General features: G+C 47.0%; 1 long non-coding RNA gene and 1 pseudogene across 1 annotated transcript; one reads left to right on the top strand and one right to left on the bottom strand.

The window, feature by feature from the left end:
- The first annotated feature begins 1,121 nt into the window (after positions 1 to 1,121).
- On the top strand, positions 1,122 to 1,827 carry LOC119368382. The gene is made up of 3 exons (XR_005176622.1): positions 1,122 to 1,311; positions 1,401 to 1,621; positions 1,712 to 1,827. It is a non-coding gene; the product is annotated as an uncharacterized LOC119368382 (long non-coding RNA).
- A 1,643-nt stretch (positions 1,828 to 3,470) lies between these two features.
- The window catches only part of LOC119361180, a 47,984-nt pseudogene continuing 28,499 nt past the window's right edge, over positions 3,471 to 22,955 (bottom strand).

Here is a 22,955-nt window from a genome sequence, read left to right as displayed (position 1 = left end):
ATAGGGAGGTGGCCCGAAGGACCGTTCAACCAAATATATATTGGGAAACATAGTAAAAAACAAAAAAAATCATCCTACAGATCATACTGCTGACTCACTATGATGATGCAAACAAGCATTGATCGAATCGTTACCAACTTTGAGTTGCATTGGAAAAAGAGTTGGTTAGATCGTTGATGAAATCCCTAGAACCCTTCACGATCGATCCCTCGAATTGAAGACAGAAAGCACGATCTCTCCGTGGATTTCTAATATACAATGAACATTTTTTATATACTAGGAACTTTTTTACAGTGCACGGTGAACTTTTTTACAATATACATTGAAATTTAGATAATATACATTGAACATTAGTTAATATATGGTGAACATTTTTAATCTAATAAAAATTTTGTATATACAAACAAATTTCCATAGAAAAATAGTATTTCTAATATATGATGATCTTTTTTACTATAGGTGAACTTTTCTAATACACACCGAACGTTTTTAGAATGCACAAATGAACAGTTTTTCCGATAAAAAGGCGATGGAGAAAAATAGAAAACCCATAAAAACCAGAAGCCCGGGGAACAACACATAGAAGAAATGTCAAATAGATGTTCAAGAATTTGAAAAACCAAAAATAAGATCAGAAAAAAGGAGAAGAGAAGAAAATAAAATAAAAAGGATAAAAACAGAATATGAAAAACGACCAGAAAATCTACATAGGAAAAAAAACGTCTGAAAACCGACCAGAAAACTGCTTATCTGGGCCTCAGCTCACGTCTGACTCGCGTGGGCGATCGCATGATCCCACCAGACCGCGGCGCCTAGGCCCATGGAAGCCGGCCTGCACCAGTTCCCATGCGCGAGAGGGCGAGAAGTCCCGCCGCCGCCTGCGCCGGCCAGGCGACCCTGGCGGCGGCTGGGGAGGACAGAAGGCGGGAAGAGGATTTGCCCGGCTGCGGGAGTGGAGAGGGAGGGTGATTGTGTTGTTCCACTTGTCTTTTCATCTCTTCTTTCTGTTACATACTGGACAGCTCCTATATCCGGTGGCTCGCCGCCGCCCGGTTGCCTCACGTTCCGGCCGGCGAGGTTAGCCCATCGCGAGTACATCTACACCATCTACACGCTAGGCCAGGTCCGCGCCCTCCTCCCGCTGTCCATCTACACGCTGCAGCAGGAGCAGCAGCAGGGCGCCGCACGAGAACCTCCCCCCGCCTCCGGCGAAGCTCCGGGCGGCTATGAGGAAGCGCTGCGGCTAGGTCCTTACTGCAGAAGGACATTGCCGAGGCCGACGATGGCGCTGGCGCTCTGAGGCTGCGAATGGTGCTGTTTCTACTGTGTTATTCTCGTTTTCAGTTAGTGCATATGCAAATTGGACTCTCAATTGTTCTGTTTTGTTTTGTTATTTACAGGAGAGCGAGAATCCCGAGATGACGAGTGCAGTGGTGGCTGAGCAGGTGGGTGAGTATGTAGATATTGAGTATGAGACCGCTGACTAACCAATCAGTGGAGGCCGAGAATGGTGCTGAGGATACGAGTGTCTCTGGTGTTCTTCTTCATGCTCAGTGATACTGTCGCAGCGGCTGTTTCTTCTTTTCCTTTTTGAGAAACACCGTTTATTCTTCATCCAGCGGTACTGTCGAACTCACTGTTTACTCTTCCCCTTTTCCAGAAACATCGTTTATTCTTCATGAATTAAACTTCCTACAATGCCCATTTACAGGTTCAGGTTCAGGGTCAGGGAGCTCAGGGGACAGCGCCTCAGAAGTTGGCAATGCTCGTTCTCTGGTGTAGAGGAGGTTAGTTCTAACAGTAGGATTTTAGTAGGTGGAGGATGCGAGTACTTATTTCTGGGATGTCCATGTCTTTTCATCTGGCCTCCTATCTGAATGTGGCTTTTGTATTGATGTGTTTTCTGTAGCACATCTGTTGTGTACTTAAAGCTTATGGGCGACATAACTATCACATCAGAGTAAGAAAATGTTGAAATCATCGTTTTCATCTTTGTCTGGTGACTTATATTGATATGAGAATGGTTTAATCTTTCTCAGAGGTATATAAACGATAAAAATTTCAGTAGCCATGCAAACCTGAGTTGATTGGGACTCTTTTGTCCTGGTGACGCTGCTCGCCTTTTCTGAAATTATACCCTTTATTTCAGTTAGAGTATGTATTATTTTTAACTGGCTTGTCATTACTGGGTAAGACAACTTCCTTTTGCTGTAAGCTTTTCCCAACATTTAACTTGAGTGCCAGTAAAACGTGTTTGGTGCGCTGGTGCAAATTTCTGAGTTAATTTTGCATTCAAATATTTCTGAGTTACTTTGCTTTTGTTTGCCAGTGTGGCAAATTTGCCCCTTGCGAATGTTCTTTTTTTCTTTGCAGGGATTGTTACGGTTCATCAAGTGCTTACATGGTCGAAATGATCAATGCAGCTGCAATTGTTGTGCGAGATGCTGCGATCATTTCTCCTCTATATATACTGCAGCACCATGTCTTCTTTATTTTCTTATAGCTGACGAGATTCTTAATAGTAGAAAAATTGAGCACCCCATCAGTTATCATGTCAATGTGCTAATCTCTTGTCCAGCAAAGGGAACTACCACTAACAGAAGTGCAACATGGCTTTCAGGCATCACAAACGACCACGCACACAGAAGTAGCTTCTGGTTCTATCACAAGGAATATAACCAGTAATCAGCATTGAAACTACAGGACGCAGTTTCGTGTATACAAATTTAAAGCACACATAAGGTGTCTGCTGGCAAGTGGCAAGTCCATCCTGATCTCTGAAAGTGCAAATCTGCGACATGCTTGTCTGCTCTGTTCAAGGCACTGGAGCATACTGCATGTGCATTGTCGGATTCATCTTTGCAGTTCCCTCTCTAATCAAGGAAATGAAAATTCTCCTTGTAAAAAAGAAGGAAATGAAAACTGGTCCTTTTCAGTTGTCAAGGCGACATGAATGAATAACAAACAACAAAACATACGTGTTTAGCGGTTAGTCCCTCCGTTTCTAAATACAAGTCTTTGTAGAGATTCTACTATGGACTGCATACGGAGCAAAATGAGCAAATGCATCTATATACATCCGTATGTGGTTCACAGAAATCTCTACAAAGACTTATACTCCCTCCGTCCCAAGATTTTTGTCTTAAATTTATCTATATACAGATGTATCTAACACTAAAATATAACTAGATACATCCGTATTTAGATAAATCTAAGACAAGAATTTTGGGACGGAGGGAGTATTTAGGAACGGATGGAGTACATGATATATGTTGAGCAGCTTGAATGCTTACTGAAACGCTCATTCTGGAAAGAGCACACTGCACATTTATGAAGGTATGTCGACTCTGAGTATAACATGGTATATGACACAACTTTAACTCAAGAGCATCCAAGCCGTACAATTTGTGCATGCGGACGGAAACATGTCCACAACAATTCATTCGCGTAATTAATTCACATATTGAAAATCAAATAATAATTACTTTTAGCTTGCCTTCAGATGTTGCTAGCCGCCTGCATTCATCTTCTAGCTTCTTGCTGCAAAATATGATTTCCAGCGAATGTGGGAGGCCTGCTTCCGGCAGCCTTGAGATGCCTCGACCCCCTTCTATCTTCAAACTCTTGAGGGAAGGAAGGGTCTGCAGCCCCACAGGAAGATCTATGAGATCAGAACAATAAAGAATCTCGAGCTCTTTCAGTGACTTGAGGAGCACAAGCGCTCGTTCTTGCTCATCTGTTAGTCTCGTCACTTCCAAGCAATCAAGTTGTAGACTTTGCAGGGAGGTGAGGTGCTTGCAGAATGACGTGGTAAGGACAGATGGGTCATCGATGCAAAGCCTTTCCAGCCGAGGGCACAGCGTTGAAAAGCTCTCCAAACATGGCGGCAAGCCAGGACAGTCCGATACATTCAAACGCCCGAGGCTGCCAAGGGGTGTCTGATGGCCCTCTAGTTCAGTGACGGTGAGCGATCCACAGCCGGAAATTACCAATTCTTCCAGTGCCGTGCATGAGTGCAGCTGTAGAGATTGCAAACCTTGGATGGAATCTACAATTAACTTTTTAAGGCTGGTGATATCTCTAGGAAAGCAGGGTTGCAGCGTTTCTTGGTAACACAAGAACCCGATTTCAAGTTCCTGAAGTGATGTCGGGAGGAGCCATCTTCCGTTCGCCCCCAGGGGTTGATCCTCCTTTTCGAACATAGAAAAACTTCCATTTGCCCGGTCATTACTTTCGTCATTATGCACAAACAGCAAGTCTCCGCAAATTTTAAGCTGCTCAAGCGAGGTAAATCCAGAGAAGCAGTCCTTGCCCCAGTTAAACTTTAGACGATGGCACTTACTAATAGTCATCTTCTTGAGACAGGCGATGAGATTTGATGGAATTTGCAAGAATCCGTCACGAACTAACCAGGTCAATGCCTCATCTGGATTTCCTGATGTTAGTACTGTTGTTAATAGACTGTTTTCTTCCTCTTCCAGTTCCATCGGTAACAGTACTGTTGTTATATGGGCGAATGTTGAAGCATCAGCGATAGCCACTTCCCCGCTATTCCACATGAGTTAATACGGAGACTTCTAAGAGATGGGAAGGCGTTGCAGTTCATAGCTGTCACATCTTCAAGGGTATACTCTGGCGACACATCTGAAGAGAAAAGTTGTTCGCAGTCTATTATTGTCAAACTTGCTAAAGAGACAAGATGACTAAAACCTTCGAACGAAAAAGACCTTAGATTTCTGCAACCAAATATCTCCATCAATTTCAGGTTTCCAAGATTATGGAATGCCAAAGTTTTGTCATCCAGTATCCTCAACTCATCAGAAAATCCATCAAAACCATTGCCTCTGTAGCCATCAGTATTCCCAATTTGTAACTTTTCACCAGATGATACCTCCATATACGGAAATCTTGGAACTTCTCTGATGAGTACCTTACAAAAGGTAGTTGAAGGTGGAAGAGGCTTCAACACTTCCAAATGAGGGCAATAATCCAGAATCAAATTCCTAATACCGGGCAGCCATGATCCCTGAGTGATTCCAGAATTATCATCGTTATCAAACAGATCAAACTCCTGCAATGCTTCACAATCTTTGATCTGCAGTACCCTTAAGCTGGAGCACAGACCCTCGACAGAAGTGCTTGAGCATCTCACTAACTTCGTCATTTTAATTAAAACTAGCTCCTCCAGTGAAGGAACCAATACTTCTTTTACTTCCCGCATGCTGCTCAACTTCATCTTTGTAAGGAACGGAAGACTTCCCAGAGATGGAAGTATTCTCCATCCTCCACAATCATCAAGATGAAGCGTCTGCAGTGAGGTAACTGAGATATTGTTGGCAAGCCAAGCTGGTGAAGTGGTACCATTATACCGAGATGTTTGTAGATGTTTTAAATCCATGTGTGGTTCAAGACCCTCAATCACTTCTCTTGCCATGTTTGCAGAAGATTCAAATCTAGTGTCACTGAGATACCCATACTCTGAATATGCATCCTTCCAGGACAAGTGAAGCTCTTCCAAGTGTTCCTTGTTTCTTAGCCCTGCCCCATAAGCCTCCTCCCGGGTTTTAACACTATCAAGTCGAGACACCCCAAGTTGTACAAGCTCGTTCATGCATTGGAGTTGTGATATCTCAAAGCCTCTAGAACAAAACTGAACTTTAAAATCATGTAGCTCTTGAAGTGATGTCATGCTACCAATGCCAGCAATGGAAGAGTATACTTCATTTTCTCCAACAAAATGCCGCAGGCTAACTAGATTATTGTTACCTTCAAGTATAGGACCAGTGTGTAAGCGAACATCTAATATTTGAAGATGGTAAAACTGAAGGAAATATGCCCTAGAGGCAATAATAAAGTTATTATTTATTTCCTTATTTCATGATAAATGTTTATTATTCATGCTATAATTGTATTAACCGGAAACATAATACATGTGTAATTCATAGACAAACATAGTGTCACTAGTATGCCTCTACTTGACTAGCTTGTGAATCGAAGATGGTTAAGTTTCCTAGCCATAGACATGAGTTGTCATTTGATTAACGGGATCACATCATTAGGAGAATGATGTGATTGACTTGACCCATTCCGTTAGCTTAGCACTTGATCGTTTAGTATATTGCTATTGCTTTCTTCATGACTTATACATGTTCCTGTAACTATGAGATTATGCAACTCCCGTTTACCAGAGGAACACTTTGGGTGCTACCAAACGTCACAACGTAACTGGGTGATTATAAAGGAGTATTACAGATGTCTCCGAAGGTACATGTTGGGTTGGCGTATTTCGAGATTAGGATTTGTCACTCCGATTGTCGGAGAGGTATCTCTGGGCCCTCTCGGTAATGCACATCACTATAAGCCTTGCAAGCAATGTAGCTAATGAGTTAGTTACGGAATGATGCATTACGTAACGAGTAAAGAGACTTGCCGGTAACGAGATTGAACTAGGTATTGGATACCGACAATCGAATCTCGGGCAAGTAACATACCAATGACAAAGGGAACAACGTATGTTGTTATGCGGTTTGACCGATAAAGATCTTCGTAGAATATGTAGGAACCAATATGGGCATCCAGGTTCCGCTATTGGTTATTGACCGAGAATAGTTCTAGGTCATGTCTACATAGTTCTCGAACCCGTAGGGTCCGCACGCTTAACGTTACGATGACAGTTTTATTATGAGTTTATAAGTTTTGATGTACCGAAGTTTGTTCGGAGTCCCGGATATGATCACGGACATGACGAGGAGTCTCGAATTGGTCGAGACATAAAGATTGATATATTGGACGACTATATTCGGACACCGGAAGCGTTCTCGGGTGGTTTCGGAGAAAACCGGAGTGCCGAAGGGTTACCGGAACCCCCCCGGGAGAAGTAATGGGCCTTAGTGGGCCTGAGGGGAGAGGGAGGGCGGCAGCCCAGGAGGTGGCGCCCCCCCTTGAGGAGTCCGAATTGGACTAGGGGAGGGGGCGCGGCCCCCCCTTTCCCTCTCCCTTTCCTTCTCTTTCCTTCCCCCTTCCTCCTTCCTAGTGGGACTAGGAAAGGGGAGTCCTACTCCCACTAGGAGGAGGACTCCCCCCTCCTTGGCGCGCCCCCTAGGGCCGGCCGGCCTCCCCCCTTGCTCCTTTATATATGGGGGCAGGGGGGCACCCTAGAAACACACAAGTTGATCTACGGATCGTTCCTTAGCCGTGTGCGGTGCCCCCCTCCACCATATTCCACCTCGGTCATATCGTCGGAGAGTTTAGGCGAAGCCCTGCGCCGGTAGAACATCATCATCGTCACCACGCCGTCGTGCTGACGGAACTCATCCCCGACACACAAGTTGATCTTCGTGATCGTTCCTTAGCCGTGTGCGGTGCCCCCTCCACCATATTCCACCTTGGTCATATCGTTGCGGTGCTTAGGCGAAGCCCTGCGTCGGTAGAACATCATCATCGTCACCACGCCGTCGTGCTGACGGAACTCATCCCCGACACTTTGCCGGATCGGAGTCCGGGGATCGTCATCGAGCTGAACGTGTGCTGAACTCGGAGGTGCCGTACGTTCGGTACTTGGATCGGTCGGATCGTGAAGACATACGACTACATCAACCGTGTTGTCATAACGCTTCCGCTTACGGTCTACGAGGGTACGTGGACAACACTCTCCCCTCTCGTTGCTATGCATCACCATGATCTTGCGTGTGCATAGGATTTTTTTTGAAATTACTACGTTCCCCAACAGTGGCATCCGAGCCAGGTTTTATGCGTAGATGTCATATGCACGAGTAGAACACAAGTGAGTTGTGGGCGATACAAGTCATACTGCTTACCAGCATGTCATACTTTGGTTCGGCGGTATTGTGAGATGAAGCGGCCCGGACCGACATTACGCGTACGCTTACGCGAGTCTGGTTTCACCGTTACGAGCACTCGTGCTTAAAGGTGGCTGGCGGGTGTCTATCTCTCTCACTTTAGCTGAATCGAGTGTGGCTACGCCTGGTCCTTGCGAAGGTTAAAACAGCACTAACTTAACGAACTATCGTTCTGGTTTTGATGCGTAGATAAGAACGGTTCTTGCTCAGCCCATAGCAGCCACGTAAAATTTGCAACAACAAAGTAGAGGACGTCTAACTTGTTTTTGCAGGGCATGTTGTGATGTGATATGGTCAAGACGTGATGCTATATTTTATTGTATGAGATGATCATGTTTTGTAACCGAAGTTATCGGAAACTGGCAGGAGCCATATGGTTGTCGCTTTATTGTATGAAATGCAAACACCCTATAATTGCTTTACTTTATCACTAAGCGGTAGCGATAGTCGTAGAAGCAATAGATGGCGTAACGACAATGATGCTACGATCGAGATCAAGGTGTCGCGCCGGTGACGATGGTGATCACGACGGTGCTTCGGAGATGGAGATCACAAGCACAAGATGATGATGGCCATATCATATCACTTATATTGATTGCATGTGATGTTTATCCTTTATGCATCTTATCTTGCTTTGATTGACGGTAGCATTTTAAGATGATCTCTCACTAAATTATCAAGAAGTGTTCTCCCTGAGTATGCACCGTTGCGAAAGTTCTTCGTGCTGAGACACCACGTGATGATCGGGTGTGATAGGCTCTACGTTCAAATACAACGGGTACAAAACACTTGCACATGCGGAATACTCAGGTTAAACTTGACGAGCCTAGCATATAACAGATATGGCCTCGGAACACGAAGACCGAAAGGTCGAGCGTGAATCATATAGTAGATATGATCAACATATTGATGTTCACCGTTGAAACTACTCCATCTCATGTGACGATCGGACATGGTGTAGTTGATATGGATCACGTAATCACTTAGAGGATTAGAGAGATGTCTATCTAAGTGGGAGTTCTTAAGTAATATGATTAATTGAACTTAAATTTATCATGAACTTAGTCCTGGTAGTATTTTGCAAATTATGTTATAGATCAATAGCTCACGTTGTTGCTTTCATATGTTTATATTGATGTGTTCCTAGAGAAAATTGTGTTGAAAGATTGTCGGAGTAATGGGCCACGGGTAGGCTAACCCGAGTCCCAGAACCTTTCAAGACATCGGGGCAGACTGCGCCCCTCAAGTACCTGCGGCGACTCCAAGACAAGCCGAGTCCCCAGAGGCGACTCCTAGACAAGCCGAGTCCCCAAAGGCGACTCCAAGGAAGCCGACTATGGGGAGTCGGCCCGCGACTCCAACCACCCCGATAATTAAAGGCAGGCATGGCCACAGTGCGCCATACCCACGGAGATCTCCGCCCGGCGCGGCACTGTTGCCATGCCAGCCCTGACATCAGCCCTTGGGGCGGGGCCCTATATCCACGACGGACTGTCTGTACGGCCTGGAGATGGCGGGGCCTACCAGTCAGCGAGAGTGTCGAAGACGGCGAGCGTGCCGAGAGTCAGACCCGTTGGGAGTTGGCCCCCGGGAGTCGGCCGCCCCCTCCCACGGGCCCCACACGCAATTAACCAGACGCGACGGGGGAATGGCGACAGTGATCGCCCGCCAGGCGGCGGCGCTATTGCCATGACCCCGTGACCAAGCCCGCGTCATTAGAAGCACGACTACAGTAATCTGCAGCCGGCAAGACCCGTCCGCGGCGGACGCGGGCTGACGCCCTCGTACTAGACCAGTCGGCGGGCCCCAGGAGTCGGCGGAGAAGACGGCGCCTGAGAGACAGATGGCTGGGACCCGCCCCAGCCGGTTTTACCATTGTAACCTTGGGGGTAGGCCTATATAAACCCCCCAGGGCACCCATGCAAAGGGTTCGCATCCATTAGCACTAGACAGACCCCATAGGAAGGAGAGAGCTAGCCTTGCCCTCTCCTACCTCCAGAAACAACTCTAGGAGCACCCTTATATTCACTTTGCCTTACTGACCATGCGGAGACCCCGTAGAGCAGCAGTAGGGGTGTTATCTCCTCGGAGAGCCCTGAAGCTGGGTAAGATCCGCCGGCGTGCATGTCTTCGCCTCATCCCGTTTCCAGGCACCGGCGACGTTCTACTCGCCCCCACCATGATAAGCCATCCTTTGGCATATGTCGCACCAACCCCCGACATTTGGCGCCCACCGTGGGGCCTGGTGCACCGTCGTCCGGAGATCTGTTCTGGATGGAAACCCTCTTCCTCCCTGGCGAGCGCAGCCAGCCAGACTCGCCAGACGGAGTTTGCATCGACGCGCCGCGCGGCGCTGAGGCCGCCTGTGCAGCGAGCTGCCTCCCGAACTTGTCGGCGAGGTTTGCCTCTCCAACGAGCCTGCGTCCGACGCAGGCACGGGTGGCCCCGAGAGCCTCCTCGTGGGCCTCCTCGACCAACTCCACGTCACCGGCGAGCCTGCCGTGGACTTGGAGTCCGTAGGCTGCACCGACCCGATGCTGGTCGACTCTGACACCGTGTCGCTTGACACTTTCCCCACCAACATGGTGGTCTACGATGAGCCGCTTCCTCACAAGGAGAGCGGCGGAAGCGCCGTCACGGAGGTGCTCGTCATCAGTCATGATGAGCGCTCCGGTGAGAGAGCTCAGGACCCGCTCGACGCGGCTCTGCAAGGCCTGACTGCGCCTATTCCAGAGGACGCAGATGCCGAGATGCTGGAGACACGCCACCTTCAGATCATCAAAGGCGCCAAGAAGCTGGCGAGAATGTGGCGCTTGTCAGAAGCCTACCAGCGCGAATGGATCGCGCCGTGGGCGGCTCGCCGGCTCCGACTGGGCCTAGCCGCCTAGGCGCGGTCCGGCAACGCGGCATGACCATCGCCGACTTGTTCGGGGCCAATCGCCCCGTATACGCCACCCCTGCGGAGAACATCCGTGCCGCTCAAGCGGCGACTGACGAGCTGAAGAACTTCGAAGGCGAAGAGCGCCGCATGATGACGGAGCGAGTCCAGCAACTCCTCGACGCGGTTGCTGCACAGAACGCGGCCGGCGGCCGCACAGATGCGCCGTAACAACCGAATGACGACTTGCCTCCCCGCCGAGATCAAGGCACGATGTCTCGGACGCCGACTGGTGGAGTCCGCGGAAGAAAAGACAAAGATCCGGCTGTCAGTCGCAGTCGGACTCGCATCACCATCAAGCATGACCAAGACGGCCGTCCGAGAGCTATGGAGCGGCAGGACGACTACCTGCCTCCCCCACCAAGAAGAGAACGGCGAGTTTCCCCGCTGCCTGTTGAGCATCCGACTCTCGGTGGCCGCCTTGGCCGCCGAGAGGGAGTCGGAGAAAATGACGCTCGCCACCGGATCGACCGACTCCACCGATCTCTGGCGCTGGAAGAAGAAGATGAGTTGGGTCCGCCTTGCTTTGGACCCCGCATCCGAGACGAGCCTTTTCCCAAACGGTTCACGCTCCCCCGAGACACACCCAAGTACACCGGCTCCGTGAAGCCGGAAGACTGCCTAGTTGATTACTCCACGGCCGTCAACATAACGAACGGCAACAAGCGAGTTGCCGTGAAGTATGTTCCACTCATGCTCCAGGGCACGGCCCGGACATGGTTGAACAGTCTGAATGTTGGGGAACGTAGTAATTTCAAAAAAATTCCTACGCACACGCAAGATCATGGTGATGGCATAGCAATGAGAGGGGAGAGTATTGTCCACGTACCCTCGTAGACCGTAAGCGGAAGCGTTATGACAACGCGGTTGATGTAGTCGTACGTCTTCACGATCCGACCGATCCAAGTACCGAACGTACGGCACCTCCGAGTTCAGCACACGTTCAGCTCGATGACGATCCCCGGACTCCGATCCAGCAAAGTGTCGGGGATGAGTTCCGTCAGCACAACGGCGTGGTGACGATGATGATGCTCTACCGGCGCAGGGCTTCGCCTAAACTCCGCGACGATATGACCGAGGTGGAATATGGTGGAGGGGGGCACCGCACACGGCTAAGGAACGATCCGTAGATCAACTTCTGTGTCAAGGGGTGCCCCCTGCCCCCGTATATAAAGGAGCAAGGAGGAGGGGCCGGCCAAGGGGAGAGGTGCGCCCTAGGGGTGTCCTACTCCCACCGGGAGTAGGATTCCCCCTTTCCTAGTCCAACTAGGAGTCCTTCCAAGTAGTAGGAGTAGGAGACAAGGAAGGGGAAGAGGGAAGAGAAGGAAGGAGGGGGCGCCGCCCCTCCCCCTAGTCCAATTCGGCTAGCCAATGGGGGGGGGGCGTGCGGCCTGCCTCTTCCTCTCCCCTAAAGCCCAGTAAGGCCCATATACTTTTTCCCCCGTATTCCCGTAACTCCTCGGTACTCCGAAAAATACCTGAATCACTCAGAACCTTTCCGAACTCTGAATATAGTCATCCAATATATCGATCTTTACGTCTCGACCATTTTGAGAATCCTCGTCATGTCCCCGATCTCATCCGGGACTCCGAAATCCTTTGGTACGTCAAAACTCATAAACTCATAATAAAACTGTCATCGAAACCTTAAGCGTGCGGACCCTACGGGTTCGAGAACAATGTAGACATGACCTAGAACTATTCTCGGTCAATAACCAATAGCGGAACCTGGATGCTCATATTGGCTCCCACATATTCTACGAAGATCTTTATCGGTCAAACCGCATAACAACATACGTTGTTCCCTTTGTCATCGGTATGTTACTTGCCCGAGATTCGATCGTCGGTATCCAATACCTAGTTCAATCTCGTTACCGGCAAGTCTCTTTACTCGTTACGTAATGCATCATTCCGTAACTAACTCATTAGTTACATTGCTTGCAAGCCTTATAGTGATGTGCATTACCGAGACGGCCCAGAGATACCTCTCCGACAATCGGAGTGACAAAACTTAATCTCGAAATACGCCAACCCAACATGTACCTTTGGAGACACCTGTAGTACTCCTTTATAATCACCCAGTTACGTTGTGACGTTTGGTAGCACCCAAAGTGTTCCTCTGGTAAACGGGAGTTGCATAATCTCATAGTTACAGGAACATGTATAAGTTATGAAGAAAGCAATAGCAACATACTAAACGATCAAGTGCTAGGCTAACGGAATGGGTCATGTCAATCACATCATTCTCCTAATGATGTGATCCCGTTAATCAAATGACAACACATGTCTATGGTTAGGAAACATAACCATCTTTGATTAATGAGCTAGTCAAGTAGAGGCATACTAGTGACTATATGTTTGTCTATGTATTCACACATGTATCATGTTTCCGGTTAATACAATTCTAGCATGAATAATAAACATTTATCATGAAATAAGGAAATAAATAATAACTTCATTATTGCCTCTAGGGCATATTTCCTTCAGTCTCCCACTTGCACTAGAGTCAATAATCTAGTTCACATCGCCATGTGATTTAACACCAATATTCACATCTGTATGTGATTAATACCCATAGTTCACATCATCATGTGATCAACACCCAAAGGGTTTGTTCACATCGCTATGTGATTAACACCCAAAGAGTACTAAGGTATGATCATATTTTGCTTGTGAGAGAAGTTTAGTCAATGGGTCTTTCATATTCAGAGCCGTATGTATTTTTGCAAATATTCTTATGTCCACAATGCTCTGCACGGAGCTACTCTAGCTAATTGCTCCCACTTTCAATATGTATCCAAATTGAGACTTAGAGTCATCTGGATTGGTGTAAAAGCTTGCATCGTTGTAACTTTTTACGACGGGCTCTTTTATCACCTCCATAATCGAGAAACATCTCCTTAGTCCTCACTAAGGATATTCTTGACCGCTGTCCAGTGATCTACTCTTAGATCAAAATTGTATTCCTTTGTCAAACTCAGAGCAAGGTATACAATTGGTCTGGTTCACAGCATAGCATACTTTATAGAACCTATGACTGAGGCATAGGGAATGACTTTTCATTCTCTTTCTATTTTCTGCCATGGTCGGGTCTTGAGTCTTACTCAACTTCACACCTTTGCATCACAGGCAAGAACTCCTTCTTTGACTGTTCTATTTTGAACTATTTCAAAAATTTATCAAGGTATGTACTCATTGGAAAAATCTTATCAAGCGTCTTGATATATCTATATAGATCTTGATGCTCAATGTGTAAGCAGCTTCACCGAGGTCTTTCATTTAAAGAACTCCTTTCAAACACTCCTTTATGCTTTGCAGAATAATTCTACATTATTTCCGATCAACAATATGTCTTTCACATATACTTATCAGAAATGTTGTAGTGCTCCCACTCACTTTCTTGTAAATACAGGCTTCACCGTAAGTCTGTACAAAACTATATGCTTTGATCAACTTATCAAAGCGTATATTCCAACTCTGAGATGCTTGCACCAGTCCATAGATGGATTGCTGGAGCTTGCACATTTTGTTAGCACCTTTAGGATTGACAAAACCTTCTGGTTGCATCATATACAACTCTTCTTTAAGAAATCCATTAAGGAATGCAGTTTTGACATCCATTTGCCAGATTTCATAAAATGTGGCAATTGCTAACATGATTTGGACAGACTTAAGCATCGCTACAGTTGAGAAAATCTCATTGTAGTCAACACCTTGAACTTGTCAAAAACCTTTTTGCGACAAGTCGAGCTATGTAGATAGTAACACTATTATCAACGTCCGTCTTTCTCTTGAAGATCCATTTATTTTCTATGGCTTGCCGATCATCGGGCAAGTCCACCAAAGTCCATACTTTGTTCTCATACATGGATCCTATCTCAGATTTCATGGCCTCCAGCCATTTCGCGGAATCTGGGCTCATCATCGCTTCCTCATAGTTCGTAGGTTTATCATGGTCTAGTAACATGACTTTCAGAACAGGATTACCGTACCACTCTGGTGCGCTTACTCTGGTAGACCTACAAGGTTCAGTAGAAACTTGATCTGAAGTTTCATGATCAATATCATTAGCTTCCTCACTAATTGGTGTAGTTGTCACAGGAACCGGTTCTTGTGATGAACTACTTTCCAATAAGGGAGCAGGTACAGTTACCTCATCAAGTTCTACTTTCCTCCCACTCACTTCTTTCGAGAGAAACTCCTTCTCTAGAAAGGATCCATTTTTAGCAACGAATATCTTGCCTTCGGATCTGTGATAGAAGGTGTACCCAACAGTTTCCTTTTGGGTATTCTATGAAGACGCACTTCTCCGATTTGGGTTAGAGCTTATCAAGTTGAAAACCTTTTTCATATAAGCATCGCAACTCCAAACTTTAAGAAACGACAGCTTAGGTTTACTACTAAACCATAGTTCATGTGGTGTCGTCTCAACGGATTTAGATGGTGCCCTATTAAACGTGAATGCATCTGTCTTTAATGCATAACCCCAAAACGATAGTGGTAAACCGATAAGAGACATCATAGATTGCACCATATCTAGTAAAGTACGATTACGACGTTCGGACACACCATTACATTGTGGTGTTCCAGGTGGCGTGAGTTGCAAAACTATTTCACATTGTTTCAAATGAAGACCAAACTCGTAACTCAAATATTCGTCTCCACGATCAAATCATAGAAACTTTATTTTTCTTGTTACGATGATTTTCCACTTCACTCTGAAATTCTTTGAACTTTTCAACTATTTCAGACTTATGTTTCATCAAGTAGATATACCCATATCTGCTCAAATCATCTTGTGAAGGTCAGAAAATAACGATACTTGCCACGAGCATCAATACTCATTGGATCGCATACATCGGTATGTATTATTTCCAACAAGTTAGTAGCTCGTTCTATTGTTCCGGAGAACGGAGTTTTAGTCATCTTGCCCATGAGGCACGGTTCGCAAGCATCAAATGATTCATAACCAAGTGATTCCAAAAATCCATCTTTATGGAGTTTCTTCATGCGCTTTACACCGATATGACCCAAACGGCAGTGCCACAAATAAGTTGCACTATCATTATTAACTTTGCATCTTTTGGCATCAATATTATGAATATGTGTATCATCACGATCGAGATCCAACAAACTATTTTCATTGGGTGTATGACCATTGAAGGTTTTATTCATGTAAACAGAACAACAATTATTCTCTGATTTTAAATGAATAACCCTATCGCAATAAACATGATCAAATCATATTCATGCTCAACGCAAACGCCAAATAACATTTATTTAGGTTTAATACTAATCCCGAAAGCATAGGGAGTGTGCGATGATGATCATATCAATCTTGGAACTATTTCCAACACTCATCGTTACTTCCCCTCAACTAGTCTCTGTTTATTATGCAACTCCTGTTTCGAGTTACTAATCTTAGCAACCGAACAAGTATCAAATACTCAGGGGCTACTATAAACACTAGTAAGGCACACATCAAACACCTGTATATCAAATATACCCTTGTTCACTTTGCCATCCTTCTTATCCACCAAATATTTAGGGCATTTCCGCTTCCAGTGACCATTTCCTTTGCAGTGTAAGCACTCAGTTTTAGGCTTTGGTCCAGCTTTGGTCTTCTTCACGGGAGTGACAACTTGTTTGCCATTCTTCTTGAAGTTTCCCTTTCTTTCCCTTTGCCCTTTTCTTGAAACTAGTGATCTCTGTCAATCATCAACACTTGATGCTCTTTCTTGATTTCTACCTTCGTCGAATTCAACATCACGAAGAGATCGGGAATCGTTTACGTCATCCCTTGCATACTATAGTTCATCACGAAGTTCTAGTAACTTAGTGATGGTGACTAGAGAATTCTGTCAATCACTATCTTATCTGGAAGATTAACTCCCACTTGATTCAAGCGATTGAAGTACCCAGACAATCTGAGCACATGCTCACTAGTTGAGCGATTCTCCTCCATCTTTTAGCTATAGAACTTGTTGGAGACTTCATATCTCTCAACTCGGGTATTTGCTTGAAATATTAACTTCAATTCCTGGAACATCTCATATGGTCCATGATGTTCAAAACGTCTTTGAAGTCCCGATTCTAAGCCATTAAGCATGGTGCACTAAACTATCAAGTAGTCACAATATTGAGCTAGCCAAACGTTCATAACGTCTGCATCTGCTCCTGCAATAGGTCTGTCACCTAGCGGTGCATTAAGGACATAATTCTTCTGTGCAGCAATGAGGATAAACCTCCGATCACGGATCCAGTCCGCATCATTGCTACTAACATTTTTACACACAGTTTTCTCTAGGAACATATCAAAATAAACATATGAAAGCAACAACACGAGCTATTTGATCTACAACATAATTTGCAAAATACTACCAGGACTAAGTTTATGATAAATTTAAGTTCAATTAATCATATTACTTAAGAACTCCCACTTAGATAGACATCCCTCTAATCCTCTAAGTGATCACGTGATCCAAATCAACTAAACCATGTCCGATCATCACGTGAGATGGAGTAGTTTTCAATGGTGAACATCACTATGTTGATCATATCTACTATATGATTCACGCTCGACCTTTCGGTCTCCGTGTTCCGAGGCCATATCTGTATATGCTAGGCTCGTCAAGTTTAACCTGAGTATTCCGCATGTGCAACTGTTTTGCACCCATTGTATTTGAACGTAGAGCCTATCACACCCGATCATCACGTGGTGTCTCAGCACGAAGAACTTTCGCAACGGTGCATACTCAGGGAGAACACTTCTTGATAATTAGTGAGAGATCATCTTAAAATGCTACCGTCAATCAAAGCAAGATAAGATGCATAAAGGATAAACATCACATGCAATCAATATAAGTGATATGATATGGCCATCATCATCTTGTGCTTGTGATCTCCATCTTCAAGGCACCATCGTGATCACCATCGTCACCGGCGCGACACCTTGATCTCCATCGTAGCATCGTTGTCGTTACGCCATCTATTGCTTCTACGACTATCGCTACCGCTTAGTGATAAAGTAAAGCAATTACAGGGCGTTTGCATTTCATACAATAAAGGGACAACCATATGGCTCCTGCCAGTTGCCGATAACTTCGGTTACAAAACATGATCATCTCATACAATAAAATATAGCATCACGTCTTGACCATATCACATCACAACATGCCCTGCAAAAACAAGTTAGACGTCCTCTACTTTGTTGTTGCAAGTTTTACGTGGCTGCTACGGGCTTAGCAAGAACCGTTCTTAACTACGCATCAAAACCACAACGATAGTTCGTCAAGTTAGTGCTGTTTTAACCTTCGCAAGGACCGGGCGTAGCCACACTCGATTCAGCTAAAGTGAGAGAGACAGACACCCGCCAGTCACCTTTAAGCACGAGTGCTCGTAACGTTGAAACCAGTCTCGCGTAAGCGTACGCGTAATGTCGGTCTGGGCCGCTTCATCTCACAATACCGCCAAACCAAAGTATGACATGCTGGTAAGCAGTATGACTTGTATCGCCCACAACTCACTTGTGTTCTACTCGTGCATATAATATCAACGCATAAAACCTAGGCTCGGATGCCACTGTTGGGGAACGTAGTAATTTCAAAAAAAATCCTACGCACACGCATGATCATGGTGATGGCATAGCAACGAGAGGGGAGAGTATTGTCCACGTACCCTCATAGACCGTAAGCGGAAGCGCTATGACAACACGGTTGATGTAGTCGTACGTCTTCACGATCCGACCGATCCAAGTACCGAACATACGGCACCTCCGAGTTCAGCACACGTTCAGCTCGATGACGATCCCCGGACTCCGATCCAACAAAGTGTCGGGGATGAGTTCCGTCAGCACGACGGCGTGGTGACGATGATGATGCTCTACCGGCGCAGGGCTTCGCCTAAACTCCATGACGATATGACCGAGGTGGAATATGGTGGAGGGGGGCACCGCACACGGCTAAGGAACAATCCGTAGATCAACTTCTGTGTCATGGGGTGCCCCCTGCCCCCGTATATAAAGGAGCAAGGAGGAGGGGCCGGCCAAGGGGAGAGGCACGCCCTAGGGGTGTCCTACTCCCATCGGGAGTAGGATTCCCCCTTTCCTAGTCCAACTAGGAGTCCTTCCAAGTAGTAGGAGTAGGAGACAAGGAAGGGGAAGAGGGAAGAGAAGGAAGGAGGGGGCGCCGCCCCTCCCCCTAGTCCAATTCGGACTAGTCAATGGGAGGGGTGCGGCCTGCCTCTTCCTCTCCCCTAAAGCCCAATAAGGCCCATATACTTTTTCCCCCGTATTCCCGTAACTCCCCGGTACTCCGAAAAATACCCGAATCACTCAGAACCTTTCCGAACTCCGAATATAGTCGTCCAATATATCGATCTTTACATCTCGACCATTTTGAGACTCCTCATCATGTCCCCGATCTCATCCGGGACTCCGAAATCCTTCGGTACATCAAAAATCATAAACTCATAATAAAACTGTCATCGAAACCTTAAGCGTGCGGACCCTACGGGTTCGAGAACAATGTAGACATGACCTAGAACTATTCTCGGTCAATAACCAATAGCGGAACCTGGATGATCATATTGGCTCCCACATATTCTACGAAGATCTTTATCGGTCAAACCGCATAACAACATATGTTGTTCCCTTTGTCACCGGTATGTTACTTGCCCGAGATTCGATCATCGGTATCCAATACCTAGTTCAATCTCGTTACCGGCAAGTCTCTTTACTCGTTACGTAATGCATCATTCCGTAACTAACTCATTAGTTACATTGCTTACAAGGCTTATAGTGATGTGCATTACCAAGAGGGCCCAGAGATACCTCTCCGACAATCGGAGTGACAAAACCTAATCTCAAAATATGCCAACCCAACATGTACCTTTGGAGACACCTGTAGTACTCCTTTATAATCACTCAGTTACGTTGTGACGTTTGGTAGCACCCAAAGTGTTCCTCCGGTAAACGGGAGTTGCATAATCTCATAGTTACAGGAACATGTATAAGTCATGAAGAAAGCAATAGCAACATACTAAACGATCAAGTGCTAGGCTAACGGAATGGGTCATGTCAATCACATCATTCTCCTAATGATGTGATCCCGTTAATCAAATGACAACACATGTCTATGGTTAGGAAACATAACCATCTTTGATTAATGAGCTAGTCAAGTAGAGGCATACTAGTGACTATATGTTTGTCTATGTATTCACAGATGTATCATGTTTCCGGTTAATACAATTCTAGCATGAATAATAAACATTTATCATGAAATAAGGAAATAAATAATAACTTTATTATTGCCTCTAGGGCATATTTCCTTCACTGAAGCCCCGCAGCATCAACAGCTGGGTCGACTTCATCGAGGCCTTCATCCGCAACTTCACGAGCACGTACAAGCGACCTCCCAAGCCGCGCCAGCTTTCCTTGTGCGTGCAAGGCCCTGACGAGTCAACACGCGACTACCTCACGTGATGGGGCGAGCTTCGGAACTCCTGCGAGGGCGTGCACGAGGTGCAGGCTATCGAGTACTTCACCGCTGGGTGCCGAGAAGGCACCCTCCTCAAGCACAAGCTCCTCTGCGACGAGCCGGAAACCCTCGACGAGCTGCTGGTCATAGCAGACAAGTATGCCACAGTCGACTCCTCCATGAAGACGGAGATTCAAGTTAATGCAGCTGGCAAAGTGGCCCCTCAGGCTCCCAGAACTCCAGCTGGAGAAACCAGTCAGCAGCAACAACAGAACGACAACAAACGCAAGGCCCAACAGCCGACTTCCAACAGTCGGCAGGTTGCGACAGTCGAAGATCAACAGCCGGAGGGACAGCCTCCGGCCAAGCGACAGAAAGGCGGCAAATCTAACTGGTTGCCGGCCTTCTCTTACGAACAGACTCTGGATGGTCCCTGCAAGTTCCATAGCGGCGCGAAGCCGTCCAACCATACCACTCGAAAGTGCCACTGGCTTACCAGAATCGCCAAGAGACACGGCCTCCTTCCTTCCCCGCCTGCTGGGCCGCCGCCTCCACCGCCGCCCCAGCAGTCGGCTGCGCGGCCAGTCGGTGCAGTACAAGACGAGTACCCAGAGGAGCATGGAGCCTACATGGTGTTCACCAGTGTGGCTGATGATCGATGCAGCAGGCGGCTGCAGCAGCAAGAAGTGAACGCTGTGGCATCAAATACTCCAGAGTTCATGCATTGGTCCGAGAATCCTATCAGTTGGAGTAGAGCAGATCACCTAGAGGTGATGCCGAATCCGGGCTCCTATGCCCTGGTCCTAGGTGCCACCTTGGCCATAGATAGGCGGGCCGCCCGCTTTTCGAGAGTACAGATAGACAGAGGTAGCAACATCAACATCATGTACAAGGACACTATGGAGAAGTTAGGAATCAAGCAAAGACAGCTGCAGAACAGCCGGACTGTGTTCCACGGCATCGTACCTGGCCTTTCCTGCTCTCCAATCGTCAAGATCCTGATAGACGTCCTCTTTGGAGACAAAGATCATTTCCGCCGAGAGCCGGTCTGGTTTGAAATGGTGGACCTTGAAAGCCCATACCATGCGTTACTCGGCCGACCTGCACTGGCCAAGTTCATGGATGTTCCCCACTACGCCTACCTCAAGATGAAGATGCCGAGTTCCAAGGGGATTCTGACCGTCGCTGGCAACTACAAGAAGTCGTTTGCTTGTGCGGCTGAGAGCAGTCGGCTGGCCGAGTCCCTGGTGATCGCAGCTGAGAAGCGGCTCCTTGATCGGGTCGTGGCGATGGCCGAAAAGCGGCCAGAGATGTCGCCTGACCCCAAGGAGTCGGAAGCCGAGGGTTCGTTCAAGCCGGCCAAAGAGACTACAAAGATACCCTTAGACCCGAAGCACCCAGAGAGGTACGCTGTCATGGGTACAAACCTTGACAGTAAATAGGAAGGCGAGCTCGTCGATTTCCTCCGTGAGAATCGAGACATCTTCGCATGGTCCCCTAAAGACATGCCAGGTGTACCGACGGAATTCGCCGAGCACAAGTTACATGTCCGACCTGATGTGAAGTCCGTCAGGCAGCCCTTGCGCCGCCTGTCAAAAGAGAAGAGAAGAGTTGTTGGAGAAGAGATAGCCCGACTCCTGGCGGCTGGCTTCATTATGGAGGTGTTTTTTCCAGAGTGGTTGGCAAACCCGGTCTTGGTGTTGAAGAAGAACAAGTAGTGGCGGATGTGTATTGAGTACACAAGCCTCAACAAAGCCTGCCCGAAGGACCCATTTGCCCTGCCGAGAATCGATCAGGTGATAGACTCCACAGCCGGATGCGAGCCGTTGAGTTTCTTAGATGCATATTCAGGATATCACCAGATCAAGCTGAACCCGGCAGACAGATTGAAGACCGCCTTCATCATGCCGTTCGGAGCCTTCTACTACCTGACCATGACGTTCGGCTTGAGGAATGCCAGCGCCACCTTTCAGCGTTGCATGCAGAAGTGCCTCCTCAAGCAACTCAGCAGAAATGCCCACGTCTACATGGATAATGTAGTGGTGAAGACGGAGAAGCGTGGGACACTGCTGGAAGACCTCAAGGAAACCTTTGAGAACCTGCGCCGATTCCAGATCAAGCTCAACCCTGAGAAGTGCGTTTTCGGAGTACCAGCCGGCCAACTCCTTGGCTTCCTGGTCTCTGAACGCGGCATAGAGTGCAACCCCATGAAGATCAAGGCCATCAAGAGGATGGAGGTACCCAGCCGACTGTTAGATGTGCAGAAGTTCACCGGCTGCTTGGCGTCCATCGGCCGATTCATCAGTCAGCTGGGCGAGAAAGCTCTCCCTTTGTATCAATTGATGAAGAAGACCACCTTTTTTGAATGGAACCACAAGGCGGATGAAGCATTTCTCCAGCTGAAGACTACTCCTCCTGTGCTGGCGGCTCCGACTCCTAAAGAGCCCATGCTCCTATATATTGCCGCCACCAGTCGAGTAGTCAGCACAGTCATTGTAGTCGAGCGCAAGGAGGAAGGTAAGGCGCTCCCTGTCCAGAGACCGGTGTATTACCTGAGCGAGGTACTGTCGACCTCCAAGCAGAACTACCCCCACTACCAGAAGATGTGCTACGGTGTGCATTTTGCCACCAAGAAGCTGAAGCCGTACTTTCAAGAGCATCCAATTATGGTGGTTTGCACAG

This window comes from Triticum dicoccoides, chromosome 2B, assembly GCF_002162155.2.
Source record: "Triticum dicoccoides isolate Atlit2015 ecotype Zavitan chromosome 2B, WEW_v2.0, whole genome shotgun sequence".
NCBI classification, from domain to species: Eukaryota; Viridiplantae; Streptophyta; class Magnoliopsida; order Poales; family Poaceae; genus Triticum; species Triticum dicoccoides.
Note: the sequence above shows the minus strand (reverse complement) of the source record. Positions and strands in the feature narration are given on the sequence as shown.